Source organism: Sus scrofa, chromosome 6 (assembly GCF_000003025.6).
Source record: "Sus scrofa isolate TJ Tabasco breed Duroc chromosome 6, Sscrofa11.1, whole genome shotgun sequence".
Classification (NCBI taxonomy): Eukaryota; Metazoa; Chordata; class Mammalia; order Artiodactyla; family Suidae; genus Sus; species Sus scrofa.
In genome coordinates, this window is record NC_010448.4 from 164,885,107 (window position 1) to 164,902,629 (window position 17,523).

The following is a 17,523-nucleotide window of genomic DNA, read 5'->3' on the forward strand; positions in this document are numbered from 1 at the left end:
CACCCAAGGCTCTTAGCTTAGGTCTTTTTTTTTTTTTTTTTTTTTTGGTCTTTTTAGGGCCGTACTCGCAGCATGTGGAGGTTCCCAGGCTAGAGGCTGAAATGGAGCTGTAGCTGCCACCCTATGCCACAGCCACAGCCTTGGAGGATCTGAGCCTCATCTGCAACCTACACCACAGCTCACAGCAATGCCGGATCCTTAACCCACTGAGCAAGGCCAGGGATCGAATCTGTGTCCTCATGGATGCTAGTCAGATTTGTTTCCGATGAACCATGATGGGAACCCTCAGTTCAGGTCTTGCTGCCCTTCACCCTCAACTTCCCAGGCAAGAGTTGAAAAACACCTTGGTTCTTAAGCATCAGCAAAGGCCCACCTAGAGCTCTTCTTTCTACCTGAAAAGGAAACAGCCTGGCTTCATGCAGTGACTCTCCTGAGAGGCAGAGACCTGGGTTCCAGTCCCAGCCCAGCCCCTAAGGTACTTTGGCGCATTCCTTTCTCCTCGGGACCTCAGTTTCCCCCCATCTACTTCGTGACCAGGGGCGGGAGTAAAGGACTTAGCGATCTCTGAGCTCTTTCGCTGCTGGTCTGGACCACTCGCAATAACAGCAATAACAGCTAACGCTGTGTGTTAGGTACCGCTCTAAAGGCCCGACATGTATACTAGCTTGTGGAGTCAAATGCGTCTTTAACCAGGTGCTTGGCTCCCTTCCCGGTGCCAGGTATTCCTCCTTGCATTGCTCTAGGATCTGTAAGGCCCTCCACTCTGCAGCCCCTTCTTCCGGCTTACCAGAGGAGGCCCCAGTCCAGCGTTCTAAAAGGTGGCTCTGCTTGCACACCTCCTCTGACAGGTCACTCACTACTTCCTCAATTAATGGACAGCTTCGATTCTTAGCAACTTCAGGCTCTGGGCTCATAGTTGCTTTGGAATGCACCACGTGAGGGTAGATTTATCTCCGAACTGTGTGGCCGAGGCCTTACATGGGAACGTATGAATACATCAGGAAGCCCTCACAAAACTATTTTGAGAAATTCAGAGGGATGCTTGGAGATAACAAGACACAGAAAGAAAGAGATAAAAGAGAGCTGGGGCCTTGGTAACAGCAAGAAAAGACACCCCCCCCCGCCTCCCCCAAAAGGCAAAAGTTGGCAGAAGAGGATCCTGGGAGAGGCAGTGTTTCAGGGATAGAGGGACAGTTTGGTTGGGCAGCCAGGCTGCAGAAGGCTTTGTTTTCCCTTTGGCTCAAGATCCATAAAACTGTTTAGGGAATGAGGAAGCGAGCCATTCTCCCCACCTGGAAGCAAAGCATTCACCTGCTGAGTAAAAGACGCCCACCACCCTTGGCCCCCATGAACACTGTGGCCTCTGGAGGTTCTTGCTGCTACTCCCTCTAGGAGCTGTATGGAATGCTTGGTGAAGGGGGCCACAGGCATGGCTGATGCTTCATCAGATTTGGGAAGCCCTTCCTCCTGTGAGCCCCCAGAGCCCTCATCCCTGGCATTAACCGAATTTGGTTGCCATATGAAGGAACATTGCAATTTTGAGAACCCAGGTTGGAACATAAGTCTGAGTGACTCGGGGTCATCCGGCTATTGAGACATTCAGGGAACAGAGATAGGAAGAGGCCAGTGTGGTCTCTGAGGACCTGAAGCTTGGATGGGCCTGGAAGGCAATGTGGGAGAGGTCAACTTACACAGGGGCCTTCAGGTTGAACTGAGAGATCCAGGAAGTAAATGAATACAGAAGCTTGGGAGAAACCCCCTGCGCCACCCGCCTCCAGCCATCACCTAGACTGAGAAATCTAGCAAAGCCTTGAGTGTTCCCAATGCTTCAGACCTCCTTTCTTTATGTAGGCGAGACAGTTGAGGAAAGGGAGCCCAGAAGAGGAAAGGGAACAAATGTTTGTCAGGTGGATGATGGGAAGGAAGTCCAAGAAGCTCTGTAACAAGCATTGCTCATCAGACCCTCACAACAATCCTGAGACAAGCAGGGAAAGGATGTTTACTTCCATTTCCCAACGGAGGAAACACATTCAGGCCCTGACCTAACCCCCAGTCAGCACTCTCACTCCCTCATCACACTGGCAGCCTGAGGGAGGGACAGGAGCTGGTTGAAATTTGAATGTATTTGCAGGAGGTTTTCTGCAAGAAATGAACACAATGGAAACTCCAAGAAATGAACTTTTAAAGTTTTTTTTTTCTTTTTTTTTTAACCACTGGGGGTAATGCTTTACTCAAGGAAAAACTCTCACCGTGAAATTACAGGCACCCAAACCTTTTAAGCAATTTTACAGAATTTGTTCTTCTTTTAAAAAAAAGACTAGCACCATTTCCCCCTATGTAAAAGCCATTAAAAAAATTCCTTCCCAGCATACAGAAGCGCTCAATAAATATAATTACACCTGCCATTGCCCGGCCTCCGCCTCCAGGCGCTTCCCTGGCTTCCAGACCTTCTCTCCGAAAAATTCAGCGTCGGAAGAAAGTAAGCCCCGCCCCACTCCCCCAGCCATCTCCCGCCTCTCTCGTACCACGCCTGCGCAGTTTACCGAGTTGGCCCCACCCTCTCCCTGGGCGTGGCCACCGGGGCGCAGGCGCAGCCCCGCCCTCCCACGCCCCTCTCAGGTCGGGCCCGCCCCTCGCTGCTAGTACCGCCCTTCCGCGTTCTCGGCCGAGCGTCCTGCAGGTGGGGTGCGCGCCGGCGGCCCCGCGGGAAGTCCGCTGAGGTAAAGCCCAGACGGCGAGGTGTCCCTGCTCGTGAAATGGGGCAGGGGTCTGTGACTGAGTCGCGTGCCCGGGGTGGAGCAGCAGGGCCTTCAGAACGGCCCGAGGTCACGACCCGATACGGCCGCGAGGGGACCGCCGAAGGCGACCCTTCTTCAGGGCGCTCCTCCAGGTTGCTTCTGGGACCTGGCGGGACCCCGACGGTGACGAGCTCTGCGCGCGGCGCGTGTCCCGGGCCCGGGCTCAGCCTGTGCCTGGGGTCGCGGCTTGGGCTCTGACAGGCGTTCGAGGTCGAACTGGCCCCACTTGAGGCCAGTTTGACACTCAGTCCCTCTCAGGCGCTGTGGCAGAAGTCGAGGCTCAGGCAGTCCAGTGTCATGAATTGTTTTCCATGTGAGGAGTTTATCGTGTCTGTGTACCCCATTATTTAAAGTTAACTGTGTTCACTTGAAAGCTCCTGGCCACTGTGGGTCCATGTACAGCGAGGAGAGGTCATAGCACAGTCTCTGTCCTTGCGGACTTTACAGGCTCCCTGTCGGACGGTCAGTAGCACATCAGCAGGGGTGACAGGATGGAAGTGTTGGAAGTGCTTGACTTCGTGTCACGTAGCCCCGGGTTCAGATCTCACCTCTGCCACTTCCTAGCTGTGTGGCCTCAGGCGAGTCATTTCCCCCCTCAGAGCTTTAGTTTCTCCTGCAGAAAAAGGGCATATGGGAGGGTCATTGTGAAAGGTGCATAGGCCTCCATGAGCCCCCTCGGTGGCATCTGTCATGAGTTGTGTGCTGAATACTTGGTGCCTGAAATGGCTGCGATTTCTGGGAATTAGGTCATTTGCCCTGGGGTACTTTAGAGAGGCCTTGCGGGGAGGTGACCTAGGTCTTGAAGCCTCAGTAGGATTTATAGGTTTAATTGACCTTGTGGCTTGGGTCAGTGCTAACTGACCAGGGCCCATGTGCCCAGCACTGTGCTGGGCAGTTCATGTATATCGGTTCACTAGATCGTCAGCTACTGACCAGGTGATTTCAGCCCCGCTGTCCTTAGCCTCGGCCCCTCTAAAGAAAGCTTGTGTGGAAATGATGTAAAGAGGAGATCCAAGGTTGGTTTTTTATGTGGAGCTGGTGGTACTCGCTGCCCAACTTCTCCCACATCTTCCCATTCTGTGATCCATAGGGTTAATTGGAGTTCTTGGCTTTCTCTGGAGGCCCTTTATGTGAGCGGATTTTGAGGATTAGAGGACCTGGTAAGGGAGCGCCTCTTCTACGCAGATTCCATGAAGCTGAACCCTGGCAGTGAGAAGCTCTGTGAACAGGAGCTGTTGGATTTTAGCACCTGCTTATGAAGCACCAGTGGTTTCCTATTAGGTGATCCCATGCCAAGTCTAGTAATTTGGTTCCGTTTGTCCTTTTCATGGGTGCCTATGGGATCTTCCTGAGACGGTATTTTCATCATGTTATATGTTGGCTCTGAAATCTTCGTGGGCCTCGTTGCCTACCACATAGAGGTTGGACTCCTCGGCCTCACAGACGAGTCCCTCCAACATCTGTTCTCAAATCTCTCTCCTGCCGTTTCCCTTTATTCTCCCAAACCTGCACCCTGTGCCCCAAGCAAAATAAACTAGATGTTTTGGTTTTTTGTTTTGGTTTTTTTTTTCTCTCAAACACTCCTTGCATGTTCCTTTGCCTACATTCCCTCTTCCTGGAGTTCCAGCCTCCTCATCTTTCAAGGCCCGTGTCTATGTGACCTGTCAGCGAAGCTTCTCTGATCCCCCTGCTGGGTTAGTTGCCCCCCTTCCCATCTTCTGTAACAAAGCCTCACCTTGAATATAGCTCTCTTCGCAGTCTGCCTTGGGGTGTGTCACCCCGTGTGTGCTCTAAGTGCGTTGATGGAAAGGGATCCTGTCTGTTTCTTCCCTCCTTGTCTGGCACATAGTAGGCCTCTACAGTGTTTGCAGTTGAATGAGTCAGGGACATTTTTTACTTACTCGCTTTGGTCTTTGTTTTATGAGCTTTCAGGTTCAGAGTGGGCCTTTGTGTTCTTCCTTCTCTTTGTGCCTAAGGAGAGCCCTCGTTTAGATTGATGTGGTGCCCTAGTTACAGGCATCAAAGGCAAGAAAGTGCAGGAATTTTGCGCAAGGCAGGATTCTTCATCTCCACTATTGTTTTAAAGCTCTTGTCTTGCCTTTGCTGTGAGTTTTGTTGGCAGGGAGGCGGTGCTCTGTTCAGGAAGCTGCACTGAATGTGACATAGGTCACACAGGGGAAGGTGCACAGGTGGTTTACTAATCAGTTGTCCTGGACTTGGCCTTGGCCCTTCTCCTCTGGGAACCAGCAGTTATGATTTTCCCTTGCCAACAGCTTCAGCATCTGGAACAGAAGGCAGTTTGTTGATCGTAGAAAAATATACCTTGTTGAAAGATAAGGAACTTGGGAACCATCTCGTTCTACTTCTTCAATTTTATAGATAAAGAAAGGCCCGCATAGGTGGAAAGGACTTGACCAAGATTGGACAAGACATCAGTCAGTGGTGGAGGTAGAACTAGAAGTGAAAAGTCCTGATGCTGTTTGTTCCAGTCTACTATATTATTGAGATCTAACATTTATTGAGTATTTACTCTGTGGCAGATACTGTTCTAAGTGCTTTATATGTAACATCTCAAAACTCTATTTTATACACTTGGCAACTGAGGCAGCTACAAATCATTCAGACCTACTTTCAGATTCCACAACTCTGCTTTTTAATATGGTTTTAATGGCTGTCTTCTTCTAACCAGCGGGGTAGAACAGTTCTCCAAAGAACTGGCTCCCAGATCACCTTTCCTCTCTGTGAATGAGGGACACCCTCCCAGCCATGTCTCCCTTTATCCTGAAGAAATGTCTTGAGAGGAGTCCAGAGTGTATTGAAAGAAGAGATGAAAGAATGAAGCAAACCGACGTGAGTATTGGTGGCTTTTAGTTTAGGAATATTAGTGTACTTTAAAACTTGCGTGTTGATCAAGTCAGGCAGTGCACATGGAGTTTTAGAGTAAACTTAGTCGAGGATCTTTCTGTAAAGTTTCCTCGTCAGTGGTGGCAAGATTCAAATGCGTAAACACAGCTCGTGGTATATACAAGACTGTGGTATTGAGAAATATACACAGAGGAGAGTAATGCATTTCCTGCCCTCCTGGAAGTAATTGTCTTCTCAGAGCCTTCTCCCTCCAGTGTAGTTGGGAAAATAGATGAGTACATAAATAACTGAAATCAGACCGACTGTAGTAAATGGAGTAAAGAATGTAAACAAAGTGGGAGTTTGGGAAAAGGAGAAATTAATCCCAACACGACTGAAGGGGGTCTCGCAAGGATTCCTGAATGTGGAAAATTGATGCTGTGCCTTGGAGGAGGTGCATTCCTGTGAGAAGGAACAGATTGAGCAGGAGTCTAGAGGCGGGGTATGTTGGGGGACAGGAATGGAGGTGATGGAGAAGAGAAATAAGCTAAAATAGTGGATTATGGCCACAATGTAGAGAAGGACATGGGGAGAAGAATGCTAACATTTACCAGTCTCTACTCTGCATTGTTGTTGTTGTTGTTGTTTTGGTTGAGCCTTCAGAAATTCCTGGGCCAGGGATCAAACTCAAGCCTCAGCAGTGAACCCGAGCTGCTCCAGTGACAACGCTGGATTCTCAACCTGCTGTGCCACAGGGAACTCCTACCCTGCTTTGTGGCTGACAGTATATTAGATGCATTACCCACTGTAATTTATTTAATTCTCAGAATCCTATAATATGGGAATAGTTAGCCCCAATTTAAAGATGAACAAATTGAACCTTAGAAAGAGTAAAGTGATTTGCCCACGGTCAGGTCGCTGGTGAGTGATAGAGCGTGGTCCACACCTATGAGTGTTGGATTCGAAGACCCATGTACCTTTCATTGTGCTGCAAGGCTCTGAATGCCATGAGCAGGGCTCTTTTTAGTCAGCCTGGCTGCAGAATGAAGGCTAGTAAGCAAGTCCGAGAATGGGGGCATCAATGAGGAAGCTGGTGGAATAGTCCAGTCCAGGCTTAAACTGTGAACCACTGACCTAGTATGGAAGCTGCCTGGTGTAGGTCTGCTTGATTGGTTTAATATGGGAGCATTTGGGCAGCTCCTAAAGTACCATTAATCAGCGCATTGCCATCTTCACTAGTAGAATCTTAGAGTCAGTCTGCAGAGGCTGCTGGCACCCTGGTATTTCAAGCACAGGTTCTCATGTGAGATTAGTAGTTCATTAAAACAGTGTTTGGGGAGGAAGCCCACATAGCACATACTGTTCGTTGATTTTCTCACCCTCAAATCCAACAAGAACGTATAATGGAGGAAAGAGAACTACACTTGCAGTCAAGAAGCATTCAAGTCCTAGTTCTGCTCATCATCCTCTGAGAGTCCTCAGTCTTAGCTTCTTTCTCTGGAAGCTCATGTCTGAGATCACTTCTCTTGCTAATGTTATGTGTTGCTTTGCCCTTCCTGCTTGGGGCAGTATAAGGAAGAAGCTGGGAACATGAACTTGCATTCAGAGAGTCTAAGATTTAAATTCCAGCCTGTCACCCTTCTTCCAGGGAGACAGTAGTAGACTCTAGAGTTGAACTGTGTAGCTTTGAGTCCTGACTCTGTCAATTGCTGGCTGCTTGACTTGGACAAATTACTTCACCTTTCTGGGTCTTAGTTTCTTCACTTGTAAAATGCCTACAAACATGACCTACCTTATGGGGTTGTTATGAGGATTGAGATAGCTTATATTAAACACTTAGCACAGTGCCTGGCACACAGTAGGCACTCAGTGAATGTTAGCTTAATAGTAATACTATGAATAATTATTATTAATATCCAATTAGGTATTGTTTTTATAGAAAAACTATTTTTAGGGCCATGTTCCCTTCTCTGAAAATGTCTTACTGTGACATTGTTTGCCTTCTCTTTCTTTCAATGTCCCATCAGGAAAATTTGAAATACAGCCATACCTCATTTTATTGCACTTTGCAGCTATTGCATTTTTTACAGATTGAAGGTTTGTGGCAATCCTGCATTATCAGATGATGGTTAGCATTTTTTAGCAATAAAGTGTTTTTAAGTTAAGGTATGTACATTGGGGTTTTTTTTTTTTAAGATATAATACTATGACATCCTTAATAGACTACTGTATAGTCTAGATGTAACTTTTATATGCCTTGAGAAACCAGAAAATGTGTGTGACTTGCTTTATTATGATATTGGCTTTATTGCTGTGGTCAGGAACCAAACCCTCAGTATCTCCAAGGTATGCCTGTACTAGATTGTCACATTGCTGGATTGCAAAACAGGACATGACAGAAAATGCCTGTAAGAAAAGTAGCAATTAAAAGTCAGTGGCTCTTGGAGTTCCTTGGTGGCTCAGCAGGTGAAGGATCCAGTGTTGTTACTGCTGTAACAAAAAAAAAAAAAGAAGAAGAAGAAGAAGAAGAAGAAAGAAAAAAAGATCAGTGGCTCATTAGAAAATTCTACCTGACTCATGTTTTCACCACCTGGTCTCCCCTGGAAACAGGAACAGAGCCGTGTATTTATTTCCTTTTGCCCAGCCTTCCACAGCTGTATTCCACAAAACCCCTCCAATTCATTTGCCAAGAAGTACCACAACAGTATTTCTGGAAACGTAGTCCCTAATTTGGTTCTTCTTTTTCTCCAGCTTAAGCCCCTGTGGCCTTAACTTAAGCCATTTCTTCTTGTTCCATTTCCCATGAATATGGAAAAGTTCCTTCTGATTATAAAGGGAGAATGAGATCAAGATTTTCTCATGAGAACCTTTTGTATACTTAAAGCCAGAATCAACTTAGGCCTCATCTTCTCTTCTCCAGGCTAAACAGCCTTGGTTTCTTTTACTTTGCTCTTAAAACCTATTTTCCGTTGCACGGATCACATTGGTCATGCTTCTTTTCTTTCTCTTAGGTCTTTCTACTTCTTGGCAGTGACCCAGACTGTGCTTAGTCTGCTCATAAGAGTCCAACTAAAACAGTTTAAGGGAGGAATAACTTCAGGTGTTTTTATTCTTTCATTAACATTCATTGAATGTTTGCCCCATGCCAGGCGCTATGCTCGGTGTAGGGGACCCAGAGATGAATCAGACACAGTCTCTGCCCTATCCGTAGCTCACGGTCTAGGGGAAGGTGTGCAGTAAATGTTACAGGTGCTGTGACTGAGTTATGCTCGAGTGTGGGAAGCTGGAAATTATTTAGGGCAGTTAGGTGGAAACTGTCCAGCCAGGACTTCTGTTGGGGAGTGATAAAGTGTGGTGCTGGAGGGCTAGGCTGGGGCAAGACTGTGGAGGCCCTGAGTGACAGCTTAGGAGCTCGGTTATTCCAGAGGCAGTGGACACCAGTAAAGGTGTTGGAGCAAGGAAGTTCCAGGCTCAAATCTGCCTTTGGGGACCGAGGACAAGGCACCACCTCAGCTTATCTGTCTTTTCTGTCTCCCCACTGACATTTTCTGTCTTAAAAGTAATATGATAGACCTCTTGTTTGTATACTTGGGGAGGATGGTTTGCTCTAAAACTTCTGCACAGAGACTAGCTCGTAAGCTCTGGAAAAATTCCCTGTGCGTCAGGATGTTCCTGAATAATTGAGAGTTGGGCGCCTGGCCTGTATAAGACCCAGTGGCAGGCCAATCTGTGAGGTTTGACCTGGCCTTATTCACCCCTTCCCAGCTCTGTACCACGAAGAGGTGCAGGAATGAGGAGGGGGTTCCAGGGCTCATCTGGGTGTTTAGCAAGGAGAACTATGGGGAGTCAGTAGCATGAGAGCCAGAAGTTCTTTCTGGGGAAGACAAGAGGCCCATCAGAATTTGGAATGGTGTCAGAAGGAATCAGGGCCAACCAGGCACTTAGAATCCTGGGTCATGTGTCTGAAAACCTCCAAATTCCATCTCTGCCTTTGTACTTGGCTCTCAGTTTCTTCTATCCTGCTGCCCCATTGTGGTTTATAGAGTGGCTGGTTTGCTTTCTAGGGTCACACACCTGATCTGGGGAAGCCATATCCCAAGCTAGAGTAATAATTACTATTTATTGAGTGCCTACTATGAACCAGGCATTGTGCCATGAACTTGACCTGCATTAGCTCATTTAATTCTCACAAAATCCCTGTCATGTAGGTGTTATTGCCCCCATTTTACCGATGATGACAGTGAAGCACAGAGAGGTTGAGTATTACATCATTAGCACGCGGTAAGGCCAGATTCTGAATCTACGCCCTAAAGGCTTGAAAGCCCATGTACTTTCTACCTCTCCAGCCCAAGAGTGGCTCCAAGCAGCAGAATAATGCAAAGTCCATAGAGGAATTCTGAAGGTTGTTTTTACTATAGGCCTAGTAGAAGTAGAATGAACAGAGAAGTATGTGTGTGTGTGTGTGTGTGTGTGTGTGTGTAAGAATGGAGTTGGGGGCGCGGGGGGGATAAGCTGGGTTGGCAAACTGGCCTACAGGCCATATCTGGCTCATCACCTATTTTAGTATCGACTGCAAACTAAGAGTACTTTTTACATTTTTTTTTTTTTTTGTCTTTTGTCTTTTTGTTGTTGTTGTTGTTGTTGTTGTTGTTGTTGCTATTTCTTGGGCCGCTCCCGCGGCATATGGAGGTTCCCAGGCTAGGGGTTGAATCGGAGCTGTAGCCACCGGCCTACGCCAGAGCCACAGCAACGCGGGATCCGAGCCGCGTCTGCAACCTACACCACAGCTCACGGCAACGCCGGATCGTTAACCCACTGAGCAAGGGCAGGGATCGAACCCGCAACCTCATGGTTCCTAGTCGGATTCATTAACCACTGCGCCACGACGGGAACTCCACTTTTTACATTTTTAAATGGCTTGGAAGAAAATTCAAAGAAAATTAATATTTTGTGACGAAAATTATATGAAACTAAGATTTCAGCACCCATAAATAAAGTTTTATTGAAATATAGTGACACTCATTTACACATTATCTCCAGCTGCTTTTGCTCTACAAAGGCAAAATTGAGTAGTTGTGACAGAGACCATGTGACACACAAAGTCTGAAATATTGATGGCCCTTAACAGAGAAACAATTGCTAACCTCTTACATCAGACAACAAGAAGGGTCAAGGGTTTTAAACCTGTAGCAAGACTAAAGGCAAAGAGTTAAGGCATTCAAGGTTGTCCCCTGGAAGCATTGAGGCCATGAGGAGAGGAAGCGTGACCTTCTTTGGGTCCTGGAAATAGTTTTGTTGGGCCACAGAGATTTGCTTGGGAATAAAAAGCATAATAGGGATTATTCTTTGTGGTAACATTCTCAATTGAACAATAAAGAAATATTTTGTGGATGAAGTGATCCATTCAGATATTTACTGAGCCCCTTTTTCGTGCAGATACGACATTAGATGCTGGAAATACAAAGATGAAAAAGATATGTCCTGGCCTTTGTGGAGCTTATGGCCTCGTGGGAGAGCCACATGAGCATGAGTAGAGCCAACTCCGAGTATTATGATAGCAGACATGGTTTCAATTAAATGCTGGATGAAGTAGAGAAAAGAGTCAGGAACCATTCCTATAATTTGTGAGCCTGCTTTCAGTAATTTACGATGGACCTGGAAGGATGAATAGGTGTTGTTTTTCACGGAACTACAGGCCAGGCTGAGGGAGGGTCTGACAATGGGAATATTTGGAGCTTATGAGGTTGGAGGAGAAAGAGACGTTAGAAACGATTTAAAAGTTCTGTGGCTGGGTGACTGGCAGGATGATGTAATCTGATGGAGAAGAAGAGAAAGGGGGAGGGGGGTGTGAGGGGGCTGGGGACAAGTCCCGTTTGGAACATGTGATTTGAGGTAATGGGGAAACACTTTGGCTTCCCTTTAGAAAAACACCAGAAATGTTGGCAAGAGCACCTCGAATTTGGATTTAAACTACATTTTCAGAGCTTTTCCACTGGGAAAAGAGGAAGTACATATTCATTTCGTAGAGAAATTGACAAATCAACTTTGGCACATGATAGCTAGCGCTGTGAGAGTAAAAATAGCCGTGGACATGCAGAGAGTGAAGTCATCAGATGAAGACTAGCAGTAGTCGTGCATTGGGCGTCAGACCGTATCCTGTTCATGCCACCTGCTGCTCTCAGCATCTACTTTACGTCCTGACTCTTGCCTCCTGCTTGTGAGCCTTGGATCTGATCACTAGGAGATGGAGCCAGAACTCACTCATCTCTAAAAAAGTGGACAACAGAGACGTGGGAGCTTTTACCTTCCACCTCAGGCTCCTCAGTGAACAGAGGTGTCCATATCTGCCATCCAGGTCCATTTATGGCACCTCATTAAACCTTCACATGTTTTGTGTCAGCATCTTGTTTTATGCGGTTTGGTTTGGTTTTGTCTTTTTTACAGCTGCACCCGCAGTGTATGAAAGTTCCCAAGCCAGAGACTGAATCCGAGCTGCAGCTGTGGCAGCACCAGATCCTTTAACCCACTGCGCTGGGCTAAGGATGGAACCAGAGCCTCCACAGGGACCTGAGCTACTGCAGACAGATTCTTAGCCCACTGCACCACAGCAGGAATTCCTGTGCCAACATCTTAAGTGCTCGGCATCTGATTTTAAAGATGGTGACAGTCTGTGATTGCCTTGTGTTACCTACTTACTGGTAACTGACACATAAGTTTGGGGAACACAGGTTGATTTTATCTTCTCTGGTCATTTTTTTTAAAGTCAGCATTTTTACATCCTTTCTGTTTCTGCTTTTTGACAAATTTCATGCCAGGTATGATAAAGCAGAGGCCGATGAGGAACTGAAGAAGGCCTGCCACATACAGAGGCCATTGAAATACTTCCTGGAGCTGGAAGACAGCCGTCCCCCTGACAGGAGCATTATTGCATGTGGAGTTTTAAATTTACAGAGGATTCGCTTTGCAAAGTTGGGCAGACCTATAGGTAAGTTTTGGATGCAATTTTACTTAACCTTTTAGATTGCCTCAGGTTGAAATTGCAGTCTCTGAAAGTAGAGCATTCCTCTGAAACCTTTCTTAAGCCAAAATGGTGTAAAGCAGTTATCTTGGGACACGTCTTGCTGATGGATGCACAGAATAAATGGAGACCAAGCGCAGATGCTCAAAGACGCAGTTCAGAGCTCTGGCAGCTTGATGCTGAGTGTGGTTCTTGGGGAAGGAACTTGGCGGTACCACTCTCACTGCTCAGGGTGCCTTCTGCCTCATACTGTTCGCTGCAAAACAAATGCTAAACCCTATTTTCACTTCATCCTTCTTCATAAAAATGAAACTCTTCCTCGTATGTCTTGTAAACAGATACGTACTAATGTGGGTCTTTCATGAAAGCAGAGTGGCGGAAAGCAAACTGTCCAGAAGTGAGGAGACATGTATCTGATGTTGCCAGAGGAAGGGGTGATGTTCCTTCATGGCTCAGCAGGTTAAAGACCCAGCATCGTCACTGCTGTGGCTCAGGGCACAGCCAAAAAAAAAAAAAAGAAAAAGATTTGAGTATTCAGTTGGGCAGGTAGGATTAGCTGGGCCGCCTGCATGCCTAAGATAGTTACCAAGTAGGAAGAAACACGTTTCCATGAGAATAAAATGGCAGAGAGAATCATAAGGAAAACTGTGCAGTAAGCAAAACGTATTTATTTCTTTTTCATTATAACCGACTGTATCATAACCAAAGTCAAATACAACAGAAGTATAAAAATAAAATTCTGTACCCACCCAATTTCATTCTCCCAAAGTAACTGTTGGTAGCATTGACTTGAGGTTTATCTTTTCAGGTTTGGTTTTGTTTTGTTTTAGGGCCACACCCGTAGCATATGGAAGTTCCCAGGTTAGGGGTTGAGTCAGAGCTATAGCTGCCGGCCTACACCACAGCCTCAGCAACGCCAGATCTGAGCCACACCTGCAACCTACACCACGGCTCATGGCAACTCTGGATCCTTAACCCTCTGAGCAAGGCCAGGTATCTAACCAGAATCTTCATGGATACAAGTTGCGTTAGTTACCACCGAGCCACAACAGGAACTCCCAGGTTTTGTTTTTTAAATAAGTGTGACATACAAGAGGACATGTTGAGGTGTTCTGTCTGGCATGCTGACCTGAGTGCGCCTCGTGCCTGGCAGGTTATAAACACTGCCTCATCTGGAGATTGGTTCAGGAGAGGGCTGGGTGAGAATGGCTGTAGCCTGATCTGTGAGTTTTCCTTTTTTGAGGCTCTGCCACCCTTCTTTACCTGAAGCTTGCTTTCCAGTGCCATAGTCTTCCCCTGCTCCCCATCCCCAGCTAGCTGCCTTTCCAGAATTCCCTCTTCTCAGATGGTACTACTTCTCTTAAGGTTACCTGGCTTTGGTTAATGACCATGTATTGAGGTTCCCCTCTGTGCCTGGCTCCATACTAGGCGGTAAGGATAGAGAGAAGTTAGACTCCCTGCCGTCCTTCAAGGAGGCTGGTGGGCTTTGACTCGTCCACCACGTCCGGTCACTGGGCAGGAGCAGGACCAGCTTTGCCTCTGTGGCTTCATTCCCTCTCCCAGTAATACCCCTCACCTCTTCCTTCTTGTCCCTACCTCAGCGACACGCCTTCCTTGCCTTCCTGCTGGTTGTCGTCCCAGCCTCACTCTGCCCTCCAGTCCCTCTCCTGCCTCCAGTTTTTTCTGCCATCCCGGTTAGTTTGATAGCCCTAAAGCACAGCTCCAGTGGCGCCCAGTCCCTCCCCGTTGCCTAGAACAGTGGTTTACAGGTACACTCTGCAAACTCTGGGGTCCTTGAAAACCTTTCAGGATATCTGCAAGAGCAAAACTATTTTCATAACAGCCCAAAGATACTATTTGCGGTTGCAAAGCAAGAGCAGGCAAAACTGCTGGTGTCGTAGCGTGGATCCAGGCAGCGGCATTGAACGTCGCTAAAAGTCATTGTATTCCTCACTGCCATGCACTCGTGGTTTTTAAAAAATGCCGTTTTCACTTAAGAAAGTCCTCGATGATGCAGTAAAAATTATTAATTTTATTGAATCTCAACCCTTGAGTACACATCTTTTTAATATTGTGTGTGACACAGGGAAAATGGTCAGAAAGCACTCCTGCTGCTTACCAAAGTTCAGTGCTTGTTGCGAGGAAAAACACTTGTGGGATTGTCTGAATTGCAAGCTGAACTAGTCACTGTTTTCATTTTTCCCTGAAAAGAATGGCTAACTGACGGCTGGTGAGGCTGGAAAGTAAACAGGTACCAGATGTTAAAGGGCACTGTAGGCTATGTTAATAAACTTGGGGAGCTGACTTCAGCCTGCCTTTTTCAGCTTTTTATACTATCTTGGTCACACCAATCTGTTCTTTTACTCTTGCCTGCTATTTTTTTCTTTCTTTTTTTAAAAAATTGAGATATAATTGACGTAACGACATATTTGTTTAAGAAATACAGCATAATGATTTGATATTTGTGAAGTGATCACCACAATAAGTCTAGTTAACATCCATTACCATACGTAGTTGCAGAATTTGTGTGTGTGTGATGAGAACATTTTTTTCTTTCTTTTCTTGCTTTTTAGGGCCACAGGTATGGCACATGGAAGTTCCCAGGCTAGGGGTTCAATCGGAGCCACAGCTGCCAGCCACAGCCACAGCCACAGCAACTCGGGATCCGAGCCGCATCTGCGACCTACATCACAGCTCATGGCAATGCCAGATCCTTAACCCACGGATCGAGGCCAGGATCCTAGTTGGCTTCACTACTGCTGAGCCATGACGGAACCCCCTGATGATCATTTTTAGGATCTACTCGCTTAGCAACTTTCAAATATTATTTCAAGTATTATTAACTGTAGTTGCTATGCCATACATTATATCCCATGACTTATTTATTTTATAAATAAAGTTTGTACCTTTTGAGCCCTTTCACGCCCAGTTTTACCCACCCTCCACCTGCTATCTCTGACAGTCTACAGTCTGTTCTCTATATCTATTAGTTTGTTTTTATTTTTTTCAGATTCCACATATAAGTGAAATCCTACAGGTCATAGAGTATTTATCTTTCTTTGACTTATTTCACTGAGCCTAATACCCTCAAGGATCATTCCATATTGTTGTACATTGCAAGATGTCATTCTTTTTTATGGCTGAATAGTATTCCACTGTATGTATATATGAGTATCAATGGAGACTTAGGTTGTTTCCATATCCTGGCTATCATAAATGCTGCTGTAATGACCAGGGAGGAGCACATATCTTTTTGAGTTAGTGTTTTCATCTTCTTCAGAAAAATACCCAGATATGGAATCCTTGGATCATGAGGTAGTTCTTTTTTCCTGCTTGCTGTTTCTTAAGCACATACTTCCTTTACCCCCTTGGCATTGCCTCTTCTCATTCCTTCCATCAGGAAATGCAGTGACAGCATTGAGGGCTGCATATGATCCCAGAATCAAAACAGAGGAAGAGGATGGGCCTGGATCTAGACCTTTGGGTCCTGGGAATCTTAGCATCCTAGCCCTGTTTGAGTTCTGTTGTGTATCACCACCCCGCCGGCACCTTAGTGGGCCTCGAGCTGCTTTCACTGTAGTGAGCGAGACGCTGTGGCCTGCATAATGCTCCCAGCCCCACTGTACCCTGGACTCTGGCGCAAACCTGTGAAATACCTCAGCCCCTTGGAATCACATTCACAGACTGTCCTTTGATCAGGACAAGCTGGTTTCACAGGGAGCTTCTTTCATCCATCATGTGTTACATTTGACTAGCTTCCGTCTGACAGTACTCTTCCCTTGACCTCGTCCCTACGTAGTAATGATACCCACAGAAACCAAATCGACCAAATGATAGGTCAGACAGGAGAGTACAGTAACCTTGTCCTGATAGCAGAGCTGCCAGCAGAACGGTGGGATTGAACTGGCTCGTTGCTCATCCTACCTGACAGGCCAAAACACAAAATACAAAACTGTCTCAGAGCAAGGAGAGGAATCTTCTGATAAATTAGGTTTTAGACTAATGTAATGATGACAGTGTGACGGTAATGCCGTGTGTTTGGATGAACTAGGGCGGAGCTGCCCAGCATTTCGACAGCACAGCACACAGAGAAAGGGATGTCGTTCAACCTGATGAGAGGATCAGTATCTCCCGGCATCGTCAGTGGGGCAGCTCAGTGAAAAGCTTGGATTCTGAGCAGGCTATCTAGATTTAAATCCCAGCCCTGTCGCTCTGATCACTATAGCTGTGTGGTGGTGGCAAATGACGCGATCTCTTTGTACCCAGTTTCCTCACCCCGTACCCAAAATGTGCATAGTAGTTATCCTTGCCTCACAGAGTTGTAAAGATTAAGTAAGTTGGTATGTGTGAAACGTGGTCTTTGTAAAACGCTGAGAATGTTGCCTGGCGTGCGGCAAGCACCCGGTAAGTGTGTGTGTGCTGTCACCACTCACTTCCGCGTCACAGAAGTGACGTTCCAGTCTGGTCTCCCCAGTTCCCTGCTCGCTGCCTCTTCCTCTGCTCACATTTCTTAGTCTTGACCTCTTCCTTAGGGGTGCCCATCCCCCCTCTTTTCAGTCCTCAGTTCTCTGGGGGCCCAGCCAGCTGATGACTGCAAAGGCAGCTGAATTGATAATTATCCTCATTCGGTTACTCTCACTGCTATTCCTTCTCTAGAAAGCTCGAGTGACTGCGGGACTAACTCTCACAGGTTGGGAAGTGAATCAGAGACCTTGACATGAACTCTCAGGGGATTGGGAGAGGAGCCTGGACCGAGTTTGCCAAGCCGAGTTAGCCGGCAGAATCATGTTCTTGGGGAAGAATGGTCCTCTTTGGTGTCCCATGCCAGATGTAGGAGCCGCTCAGTTCTCTCTAGGCTCTACA

The 17,523-nt window shown here is 46.7% G+C and overlaps 1 protein-coding gene across 7 annotated transcripts in view; it reads left to right on the plus strand.

Annotated features, from left to right (window-relative positions):
- Nucleotides 2,601–17,523, plus strand: part of MKNK1 (MAP kinase interacting serine/threonine kinase 1) — a 45,820-nt gene continuing 30,897 nt past the window's right edge. For 4 of the 7 annotated variants that reach the window (XM_005665448.3, XM_005665449.3, XM_013999415.2 and 1 more), the window contains exons 1-3: nucleotides 2,614–2,720; nucleotides 5,488–5,648; nucleotides 12,458–12,627. The gene's annotated coding sequence lies outside the window, so the exon portion shown is untranslated. 7 annotated transcript variants of the gene reach the window in all.